The sequence below is a fragment of the Quercus lobata genome, chromosome 4 (assembly GCF_001633185.2).
Source record: "Quercus lobata isolate SW786 chromosome 4, ValleyOak3.0 Primary Assembly, whole genome shotgun sequence".
NCBI classification, from domain to species: Eukaryota; Viridiplantae; Streptophyta; class Magnoliopsida; order Fagales; family Fagaceae; genus Quercus; species Quercus lobata.
Genome location: NC_044907.1, coordinates 92,384,751 through 92,397,611, shown reverse-complemented (window position 1 = coordinate 92,397,611; position 12,861 = coordinate 92,384,751). Strand labels below are relative to the sequence as shown.

The 12,861-nt window shown below is 33.6% G+C and overlaps 1 pseudogene; it reads right to left on the bottom strand.

Annotated features, from left to right (window-relative positions):
• Positions 1-5,543: 5,543 nt before the first annotated feature.
• On the bottom strand, positions 5,544-10,189 carry LOC115987814 (annotated as a pseudogene).
• Between the last annotated feature and the right edge of the window lie 2,672 nt (positions 10,190-12,861).

Sequence of the window (12,861 nt, the reverse complement as noted above, 5' to 3'; positions counted from 1 at the left end):
CTATATCTATATCTATATCATATATATCTAAAAGTTGAAATGTAACATTTATTGTTGTTATGTTTTTATTGAGTCACATCAATGACCATATCATTCACCTATTTTCCAACAACTTTTTTTTTTGGATGGGAAGACTGCAACTTTCATTAAGAGAATCAAATAAAGTGTATATCATGGAGAAGAGCTTGCTCTAGGAAGCAAGGGGTCTCTTCCATCCAAGTCAAATAATCTGCAATGCCTAAAGCATGCTTTACTAACAAGTGTGCAGGTCTATTACCTTGCCTTTTCACATGGGAAAAATTAATTCTATCTAAAGGCCTACAAGACATCAGAATACCTCGTATCACAGGTGCTATCATAGATGGTGGTGTAGAGGAACCACAAAGTGCATTGTAAACCACCAAAGAATCCCCCTTCAAGAACAAAGTCATGGACACCCACATCTCGTGCAAAATCCAGCCCCACTTCAAATGCCTTAGCCTCCACTTCTAGAGCACCTAAAGGAGAGTTCAACTTCCTACATAGAGTAGCAATAACTTGCCCATTTGAATCTTTGATCATCACTCCCACACTAGCACATTTTTGGGCCGAGAATACCGCGCCGTTGACGTTAACTTTATATCTCGCAACTTGAGGAGAAGACCACCCAACAACTATATCTATATCTATATATATCTAAAAACTGAAGTATAACATGTATTATTGTTACGCTTCTGTTGAGCCACATTAGCTACCACATCATCCACTTATTTTCCAACATTTTCTCTCTCTCTCTCTTGTAACTATTTTTTTTTTTCTTATTAATTTTCCATCTTACAATTACATTTCCCCCTCACTTTTACTTTTTTTATCTTCCCACTACTCTATACATTAACGTTATAATTCTTCTATCTCTTTATCTTCGTTTTATTTTGACTTTTCTTCTCCCCTTTTTTATTTACTATAAAAATTTGTTACGCTCTATTTCATTCAATCCACTTATTTTCCAACATTTTCTCTCTCTCTCTCTTGTAACTATTTTTTTTTCTTATTAATTTTCCATCTTACAATTACATTTCCCCCTCACTTTTACTTTTTTATCTTCCCACTACTCTATACATTAACGTTATAATTCTTCTATCTCTTTATCTTCGTTTTATTTTGACTTTTCTTCTCCCCTTTTTTATTTACTATAAAAATTTGTTACGCTCTATTTCATTCAATCCACTTATTTTCCAACACAAAAAGGTGACTCTCTCTCTCTCTCTCTCTCTCTCTCTCTCTCTCTCTCTCTCTCTCTCTCTCTCTCTCTCTCTCTCTCTCTCTCTCGTTGGGACAAGAAAACCAAAAAGAAAGAATAAAAAAAAAAGAAGAAAGAAAGAATTAAAATGAATATTTAAATAAAGTGGTAAAAGAATAGAAGACGTGATGTATGGTGTATTGTAAAATGATATATTAAAATAGATAAAATAACTTTTTGATGTGTCAAAATAGCAATTTTTTGTTTTTTAGAATACTAGATGCTAGTGGTCTAAAGCACCCATATATCAATTTTATCACAAATGTTTTTCTTTTTAAATGAGAACTTTATTCAATTAATAAACATCAATTACAAAGTTTGTAAAACTCACAAAGGCCACGTACGGCAGAAAGAGACACACCTATAGAAAAAGAGGCCAATATCTTGAAATACATGCGACTCCAAATAGATATTCGGACAAACACTTGATAGACTTCTCATAAATATCGCCAAAGTTGATATGGTGGGCTGAATCTTTAGTTTCCCTGCTTAAGCACAACATCAAGAGCACGTCATATACTATACTATATAGACAAATTAGGCCGTGGCTTAAGGTGACTAAACCAGTAGGCAAACGCCGCAAACCCAAAATGGAAGAAGGTTCCTCTATTAATTAAGAAAATATATTATATTCATTTTTCCTACACAATGGCATTTTAATTAAGGCCCCTTGACCTATAAAAAAAAATTTAAGGTCCTATCTATTAGCCAATAGAATGCATTTTCTTAATTTTTAAAATATCAAGAGAACCCAAAATGCAAAAGATGAAGAGACAAACTTAAAATACAAATCCAAGGTTCCTATCAAAATTAAAATCTGAATTAATAGTTCTACAAACAAATTTATTGATAAAATCAAACGTTCAAGACTTGAAAAATTTGCCAAGAGATCAAGGCTGCGTTTGAATCGACTTCAAAGTGATTCCGGAAATGATTTTCCGGAAAATAGGTGTGTTTGGTTGGTCCGGAAAATTCTATTTTCCGGAAATTGAAATCCGTTGACCGAAAAAAAAGGCCTTTGACCACGGAAATCAATTACCACTTCTATTTTCACTTCAAAGGATTTTCGGGAAAAAAGAGAGAGAGAGAGAGCGCGCGCGCGTGCGCGAGAGGAGAAGACCAGTCCGAGCTCCAGTCCGCGCCGATCTCCAGTTCGAGCTCCAGTCCGTGCGCGCGAGAGGATAAGACCAGTCCGACGACGGCGATCGACGCTTCGCGAGATCGCGCCGGATCGAGATCGCGCCGGCGAGATCGCGCCGGATCGAGATCGCGCCGGCGAGATCGCGATCTCGGATCGCGATCGTGTTTTCTGGATTTGTGTTTTCTGGATTCGTGTTTTCTGGGTTGTGGCTTGTGTCTGGATTTATGTTTTCCTTTCTTCTTTTCCAAACACTAGAAAATATTTTCCGGAAAATTTTTTGAAATGCAACCAAACACATAGAAATATTTTTCTTTTCCAGAAATTAGCATTTCCGGAAAATATGTATTTTCCGGAAAACGTTTTATGGCAACCAAACACAGCCCAAGAGACAGTGTTTATCTCAAGGGTTAATTACAACTTATCTACCTGTAGTTTGGTTGAAATTTAAGTTGTCTATCAATGGTTTGAAATTTAGCACTTTACCCACCTAAGATTATCTCAGTTAGGGTTTTGTTACCCACCTCTGTTAAAAATTTGGCTAAATATGTATTTTTGCTCACTTTTATGTCTCTCTCCTCGCAAAACATTAAAATATATATATATATATATATATATAAATAAAAAATAAAAATAAAAAACTTAAAAAAGAGAGGGTTTTGTAAAAATTATGAACAAACATTTCTACCACCATAGAAGCTTATGTCAAGAATCATCTCTAGGAAAAATAAATTCCTTCATCCATTTCTAAGCAACCAACGAAGCTATAGCATCTAAAGCTTAAATCAAACCAAAAAATATTCCCCCCCCCCCCCAAAAAAAAAAAAAAAAAAAAAATCAAATCAAACACCAAATTTTTTATAACTCCATAACTGATCTAAGAAGAAGGCTGGGTTTGTTCCTAGAGAGATAGTATTCAACATAGTCCATGATAAATTATAATAGGTAACAACATTATCATCATCATCATGAATTAAAAAGCCATAACAAACCCCTTTAAGCTTTAATGCTGGAGTGAGGTAAGGTGATGATTCGATCTTATAAGATTAATAGTGCATGTTTGCGGCGTTTGGTTTGATGATTATAGCTTGATTCTTCTTCGTCTTCTTCTTCAGAATTATTGGGATTTGAATATTCATAGTTGTTGTCTCTTGAAGTTGGGCTTCTTCCTTCCCTATAGATAGTAGAATCATAGCCCTCTTCCATTATCTTCTCAACTGTCAGTAGTGAATAGTGTGATACTCGTACCTTCTATTCTTCTTTAAAATATACAAGCAAGGGGTTTGTTCTATTAATTAGTGAATAGTCTGGGTATTTTTTGGTTTGATTTAAGCTTTAGATGTTATGGCTTCGTTGGTTGCTTAGAAATGGATGAAGGAATTTGTTTTTGCTAAAGATGATTCTTGGCATAAGCTTCTATGGTGGTGGTAATGTTTGCTCATAATTTTTACAAAACCCTCACTTTTGATCTTGTTTTCTCTTGTTCTGTTATGTTTTTTTATGTTTTTAGTGGAGAGAGACATAAAAAAGAGCAAAAATACATATTTAACCTCAATTTTAACAAATGTGGGTAACAGAACCCTAACTGAGATAACTTCAGGTGGGTAAAGTGTCAAATTTCAAACCACGGGTAAGCAACTTAAATTTTAGTCAAACTACAGGTAGTTAAGTTGTAATTTTAACCCTTATCTCAAATAAAAAATGAGAAATTATAAAATAATAATAATAATAACAAAAGGAAAAAAAAAATTCACTCTCTCCATCTTTTCTCAAGAAATCAATCCCCAAATTTTTTGTTTCTACTCATTGATCACCTTGTTACTTTAAATCTTGATTTTTTTTTTTTTTTAATGCTTTCTTTGTACTTAATTAATGGACTGCTCTATCCACTACAAAAAAAAAGGTTCTATGGCCGCGTTTTTAAAACGCGGCTATATGTCAAAAAAACGTGGCTATAGCCTATAGCCACGTTTTTTTAGGCCACGCTTTCTAGTGTGGCCTAAAACCTGTGACTATAGGACTGACGGTCCTATGGCCACACTTTTTAACCGCAGCCCAAGACCAGATTCTATAGCCGCGCTTAAAACGTGGCCTAAGACCAGGACCTATGGCCGCGTTTAAAACGTGGCCATAGGACTGGACCAATAGTCGCGTTTAAAACGTGGCCTAAGACCAGGACCTATGGCCGCGTTTAAAACGTGGCTATAGGATTGGACCAATGGCTGCGTTTAAAACGTGGCTATAGGTGACAACTATAGCCGCATTTTTTAAATGTGGCTATAGGACATATTTTTAGCCGCGTTTAAAAACGCGGCTATAGCCCTTTTTTTCTTTTTTTCCTATAGCCCTTTTTTCTTCAGCACAATGCTGAAGAAAGACATTCACTGTCAAACGAAATCCTTGTTTTCAATTTCAATTTACTGTATTCCTTACAAGATCTCCACCCACACAGTAAACACATATTAAAGAGATATCTCCTTTGTTCCAATTTTCATGTTGGCTTCTATCTACTCCCCTTTCCTTTTGTTCTTCAACTTTTTTTTGTTATAATCTTGCACTCTTCATTTATTGTTGGTTTTCTAGTCTATTTTGTAAAAAATTAAATTCTATAAAGATATGGTGTAATACTCAAGTTTTACACCCTCTAATCTTAATATATCCCATCATCGTATCACATATTAAAGAGTAGACACGTATAACCACAATTAATCAATTCTAATATCCATCTGAAAATTCAACCCAAGTGAGAGTTTATTGAAATATTATTAAGTGTGGTATGATGTATAGAGTTTTAAATAAATAGTTGATATGCAATCTTTAATTGAATAATGTAAAATATGAGTTTTACTCTCATGACTCATTTATAACAGCCGAATGAGAAACTATCTTTAGAGTCTACAAGACTAGTTTCATGGCTGAATGAGAAACTCTCTTTAGCTGAACGGTAGAAAACAATTGCCTTAAAAGTGTTTTGTATTCATACAATTCTTTTATAACTGAACGGTAATATATCATACATATTTAATTCTTCAAAACAACAAACTAGAGGAAAAAGAAAAAAAGTACAACGTAGGATGAGATAGCACAAGAGGAGGCTTACAAATCAATTGCAAGGCTTCCATTATTTTACATATAACATTATAGATATTGCATCACATATAAACTAAATCAGCAACTCATTTGAAGGCCCTAGTGCTCTAGAGAGGCTGAGCTCTGTTCATTTCTACTGTCATCATTGTCATCAAACCTTTCTCTTGTGTTCAGGTTTATGAGTACACTCGAAATCTATATGTACAAAAGCTCGCTCAACTTCTGGGAGTTGCTCAAGTTTTATTTGCAGTGACTCACCAATATTATGAGCTTTGTTCAGAAGCATTTCTTTTGGCAAAACTATGTCAACCTCCACAAAATAATGAGAACCAAAAGTGTATGCTCTTACTGTGTCAATGTGCTTGATATCTTTATGGTGGTTCCATATCAGATAGGTTAGCTTTGCCAAGAATTCAGGTGGTGCCGTCCTCCCAATTAGTGACCAGACATTCTCAATGACTGTCTTTGTCCATGTATTCATTATATATAATGCTATCTGCATGGGTTCAAAAACATCAATATAGAAAGCTAGATTAAGAATTAACTCCAAGGAGCCAACGAATATTTTATCCTCACGCTACAAATAGTGGGCATTTCACTTAAAATATGAGACATTACAGTGAAAACCATTATTTTTTTCATGCGCAAAACATAGCAGCTGGTAGAGGTACGCAGCCAACTCACCAACCTGCAAAAATTGACCCGATCCAACTCAACCCATCAGGTTGAGTCAGTTTTTAGGGGTTTGTAGGTTGGGTTGAGTTGTGAATTTTTTTTTTTTTTTTTTTTTTTAATTTACAGTGGGTCAGGTTAGGTTCAGGACATAAAATTTACAAATCCGTCTAACTCGACCCAATCCACTTATATTTAATATATATTTAAATTAAAATATATTATTCAATTTTGTTATTTACTTTTTTTTGCCCATTTTCCTAAATAAAACTCAAACCTTAAGTTTTACTTATGATGTTTGTATTGGTTGGTGTTATACTAAAAGATTATTTAGTTGTAGTTTGTATTGGTTGGTGTTATACTAAAAGATTATTTAGTTGTAAATTTGCTTTTATTTGTAATAGTGTTGTTCTAATTCTCAATCTAATAATAATAAAAGTAATTAAAAAAAAGTATAACACATGGGTCCTACCAAATTAATGTGGATTGGGTTGGATTCCTATGATGGGTTGGATTGGATTTTTTTAACCTACCAGTTATAATGAGTTGAGTTGAAAAAACCTACAACCTAACCCAACCTATGCACACTACTATCTACTGGTGATTGTGATAGTTTTAGGAAGTTGACGGTAAAGCCTTTTATATATATATATATATATAGTAAAGTCTTAATTGAATAAACTTGAAATTTACAAGACTGAAATGGACGAAAATAAAATCAAACGACTGAAATAAATTATGGTAAAACTTAGAGAATGTGTTTTGTATACTATTAAAGTACAAATAAACCCAATTATCAAAAGTGCATTAAAGCTGAAAGATAGGGAAAAAAAATAGTCACTTATGAACTCACTATAATAGCTCCAATAGGATCAATCCACCAATAATATCGAATGGCCAGAACAGCTGCTACCAAACCAACTGAATTTGTAATAACGTCGAAAAAATGATCTTGAGCATAGGCTCTAACTATTTCATTTTTAAATTTTCGACAAAAGACCATGAGCATAAACTTCACTATGGTTACAGAGACCATTATCCCAATCATCCATTTCTCTTTCCCTGAATCAGTTTTATGATGGGTCTGAAATAACACATGAAATGAAAATTAATTACTACAAAAATTAGAAATTTAGAATAGTCATGTTCAAATGTTTCTAAATACAATGTTTAGTGATGAAAATTTCATCACCTATCATTTTTTATATTAAACAAATTTAAATATGTTAGTGACAAAAATTTTCATCACCAAGATGACCACCAATATTATGTGACAAATGATGTTTCGTTACCATATGTCTTATACAACGAAATAAGGACATATCGTTACGAAAAGTTTCGTCACCATAGTCCATTTTTGTTGCATTTACCAACTTAGAATGTGATCTAAGTAGGATCTTATACATTTCGGTAGTACCTCAAAACTTATGTCATCCTTAAGGTACCAATAATCAAGGTCACATAAGGGAGCTAATTTTCAAACCCTTCTCAAACCCATGTTCACAGCCATCTATATCCTTAACATATATAGGTCAGAGCACAAAGTTGCATACCTTTGAAATGAATTCTCGACCAGACGATCAAGCAGAACTTGTAATCCAAGAGTTGCCATTACTGCTGCAAAAACCATGATTCCCTGCAAGCTCAAGCTAAATTTGTAAATTATTTGTTGGGTTAAAACATTGTCATTTTTATAGATGTGATTATTTGCATGCCTTGGGTCCACATCCCCAAAAGTCAGTCATTTTTTAACCTACTTTCAAAACATATAATCTTGGCATCTTTTGGGCTAGGTTGCACGGACACGCCATTTTTGGCGTCGTGTCGGTGTCGGACACATGTCGGACACCGGAACGGGTACGACTCGTCGGATTCCGGTGTCCGGCGAGTGTCTCTTTTTTTTTTTTTTTTTCGCTTCTCCAACACGCCGCCGACACGGCTCCGACGCTGCTCCGACAAGCTAGCAGTGAAAAAAAAAAAAGAAAAATCACAGATGTCTGACCTCTGACCTCTACCCGCTGCTGCTGCCGCTGCCCTCCGTCGCTTGCCGGAGCTAGATCGGGCCGATCGGCGAGCTCCTCCTCTCTCCTTCTTCTTCTTCTTCTTCTGCTTCTTTTTCTTTTTCTTTTTCTTTGCTCTCTCACCCAGATGCCTTCTTCTTCTTCTGCTTCATTTACGTTTTCTTTTTCTTTTTCGTTCATTTTAACTTTTCTAATATTTTTTTATATTTCCTCTTTGTTTTGTGGGTCTTCTGCCAACCCCACGTGAAAGCCAGTTTCAAACATTCAATTTCAAATTTTAACTATTGAGTACCATGTGTCAGTCATGATTTCTTTGATATGCCATTGGTCCAAAAGAAAATAATTTATATTATTATTTTGACTATTATTTTTAGTATTAGTATTAGTATTTGAACGTAACATATTTAAACTTTTGATTTGTACTCTAAATATTTTATGTGTATTATTGTATTATTTTTGGCGTTAGTTTACTTATTTATAATTTTTATATAATTTAAATTCTAGACATAAATGTATTTTATGTCTAAAAATATTAAAAAATATCCTAAATATAAAATTTAATTAATTATTTAACCGCCGTGTCCCCGCCGTGTCGTGTCCTTATTTTTCAAAAATTGCCGTATCCTCGTGTCCGTGTCCGTGTCGTGTCCGTATCCGTGTCCGTGTCCGTGCAACATAGCTTTTGGGTTAACTCTAATTTCATTAGTTGAAGATGAATAATTTTCACTCCACCGACTTCTGAGTAAACCATATGAGCCACAGATGCAACGGTATCTAAGTACACATAAAAACTCATTATTTATCAGTCTCAAGTTTCAACAACTTAAATGATTGGATTGGATGACTCACCACTGGCTGCATCCGGTTCTTTCCAATTGGATAACGATCCTGGTTTTTTTTTCTCATGGCATTGGCTGTAAACCACAATATAAACCCTGACAAGAGATCTAAGAGTGAATCCAAGGTTGAGGCAATAACAGCCAACGATCTGCTCTCAATGGAAACATATAGTTTTGCCACAAAGAGGACGACGTTAGCCATGTTTGATACATAGATCGCCATCCTCTCACCCTTTGCAAGCTGCTGCATCTCATCCTGAGAATAACAATGAAAAAAAATATTGGTTTCTGATTTTTAGCTGCTGCATCTCATCCTAAGGAGGGGGTGAATTTTTCATTAACCATTTCATATGGTCAAAATTTTGTCATAGTCATAAAGAAGCAAAACATGAACACAAATAGTAATCATTCAATATTGTTATTTCTGCAACGAAACTCAGAAATTAGCTTCATTATCAAGGTGAACACGACCAACCTCTGTTAGACTTCCAGGCATACAACCTGTTTCAGTGACGGTCTCCATCTCAACAAACCCTTCAAGGAGCCTCTCTTGTTTCGCGTAATAATCAGCAACCTTGTTTCGTTTCCCTGCAGTCAAGAGTATGAGTATCACATTATGTTCAATGTTCATCACTAGTAAATGGATAAGGAGGTGAATGAACGCATCCTAAAGTTCTCAAATATTGATATTTCTTTTTCCAAAAGAACCAAACATCAAGTTTGGTAAAGAATAATAAGAAAACATAAAATGATTATGATATTACAACTCCATGCATAACACCTTAACGCAACAAGCCATATGTGGAGTGCCTTGATAAAACTATACATGCAAAAACACACGCACACATATAAAACAGTGATTGTTGCACATCAGTGTGTACGTACACACAGTTTTTCAGCAACAGAAATCGTGAGGTGATGAAAGATGATTTCAGTTGTTGCACACCTGTATGTCCGTACACTGGTATACAACAAGTATTTTCCATATATATATATATAGAGAGAGAGAGAGAGAGAGTCATGAAGAACGCTTACTTGGCATATGAAGAAGGCTTTGGAGTGTGAAGAAACCACCCTCACGAACTCTACTTTCAGCTATTGCAGGGAACTCCTGCACACTGAGCCTCCAAGCAGACCGAGACGACATGTCAGTCCTCGGTGCTGATGCAACATCTTGTGGCAAGAAATTCACCCTTGCGCTCTCATATCTCCAAGACTCAGATGACATGTCAGTCCTTGGTGGCGATTCAACATCTTGTGGAACAACTTTCACCCTTCCACTCTTGAGCCTCCAAGACGCAGATGACATGTCAGGCCTTGGTGCTGATTCAACATCTTGTGGCATAACTCTCACCCTTCCGCTCTCATGGGTCACTTCCATGATGACCTTCTCTTTCCCTCTCTCTAATAACAAGACTCTACCCTTCTATGTTGAGGTTGAGCTTTTGTTATTTGATACGCAAAAACATGGGAACGTCTTCCATATATATATAGAGCGAGTCTAGTATTGCTTGGCCTTCACTCCAAAGACCAAGACTCTCTATGTTGAGGTTGAGCTTTGTTATTTTTTAAACAAATATTCTAGGACTACAACGAATTTTATATTTATTTTCATAACAAACCCATGCATGATTGACTGTGAGTGGTGGATTTATGCAATAGTGAAGACAATATTTCAATTCAAATGACAAGATTATAATAAAAGAAAACATTAAAAGTAAAATTAATCTAAAAATTATTAATTAATAAGTATAATAAAATAAATGAAAAATTTTAGGCCAAAGTGATACAATCTAATAAATGTGATAGATTTTTTGTTATTATTATATGGACCGGTTATTTTTTCCATTGAGCTACCATGAGTAGGGTGAAAGTCCATGGGAATGAATTTTTAGAGCAGAACCCATTAGTTAGCGAGTAATACTACAATTACAAATTATTTTACAACATTTTTACAAAATTATTGATATGACATATTCTTATTTGTACTCATCTAAGCCCACGACTAGTAACGCTTTTTTACTTATCAATAATAACTCACTACATCAGCAGTTTATAAAAAATTTTATAAAAAAAATTGTAGCTTTAACATTTTCCTTAGCTAACTTTTTTTTTTTTTTTTAATAAGAAAAAGATGATAAGTATTGATTTTTTTTTTCTTAATATATGAGAAGTTCTAAATCAGCTAAAAGACCTTCTTCATAAATATGATATTACCAAGAGTCAATTTTTGCAAAGTTCAGGAGAGGCAATTGCCCCTTCTCACTCCCTAGCTCTGCTGTTGGATTCATGTGAAGACAAGCAACTAATTACAGTCTGTTACATTGGATAATTGTGGAAATAAGTGTAAAATTAGTTATGGTCCTAAAAGAACTCTCGTTTTCATTTCATTTATTTATTTATAAATAGGATAGTATTTCAAATCTATGGTGTCCACTTTACGATTATTGCTCTTTATTATCAGGTCTAAACACCAATTAGTTTTTAGTGTAGACTAGGGATCCATATTTCTTATTTGATGAGAAGAAATTTTATTAATACAAATAAGAAATTTTATTAATTAAGCTAACTGAAACTCACAGAGCCTATGTTATTTTATACAAAAAATACTTTTTTCTTGTTGTCTCATATTTTTTTAATAGATAATCTTTTTTATATATAGAGAGAGAAATAAGCTAGTTTTTAAAATTTTTTTTTTGTCACACAATAATATAAAAATTACAAAAAATTATATCTTTTTGTTAAATACTATATAAATAAATGACCAAAAATTAATTGTGGGTGCCTAAAAATAAGGCTTGATGTGGACCATAAAAAAAGATTTTTTTTTTTTTTTCATTATTCAATAGTTATAACAGAAAATAAAAATGAATTTAAACTCTAAATATCTCAGAAATGCTGGAACAGTTGAATTACAAGACTCTTAGCCATAGTATGCACAATAATACAACAAGCATTGTATTGCATGGTATTGTCTAGTCTTCAATCCAAAAATGGAGACTTTCTACATTTTTTTTTTTCATAAACTAGAGACTTTCTCCACACACACATATATACTTTTTGTCTCAATTTTTTCTATAAATAATCTAACCCTTTTTTTTCCAAATAAACTAACTTTTAATTTTTTTTTATACACTTAATATAAAGGTTATAAAAATTATATTTTTTAATAAGAAAAAAGACTTGTTACACACACTTGTGTGGATGCAATAATGATTCTAAGTCACTATTCTAAATTTGAAAACATGACTTAAAGTCACGATTTCAATACATTTACATACTTGTGAATGCACTCAAGTGTGTAATAGACATTGATTTTTGGATACCCTAAACGCATTAGTTTAGGAAATTTTTTTAGAAACTTTTTATGAGAAAATAAAAAGTAACTAATTTTTATAACTTTTTATATTTTCTATAAAACTAATATTAAAACTCTTTTAAAATAGTTTATTAACAAATATTCTATAACCACCTTGTTAACCCGACCCAAATTTAATAAATACCATGCAAATAAACTTTCGAAAACTGCCATACTGACACCCAAAAAATGACTAGATGGATCATAATAAAAAATTAAAGTAGAAGAAAATAGAAAGGAAAGGAACATCACAGTTGACATCTTCCACCTATAATAATTCATGCAAACTAAGAGCAACTTCCACGTAGCATTATAAAGATCGATTACGTGCAGAAAGTGCCTGTTCGTTCGAGTTCATATCTGACTCGGATATTCATATTACTCCTGTGTTTCCTATGGGCAAGCAAAACCAGTTTTATTATAAAAAGTTTACAAATTGAGTTAGTAACTATCATTGTTGGGTT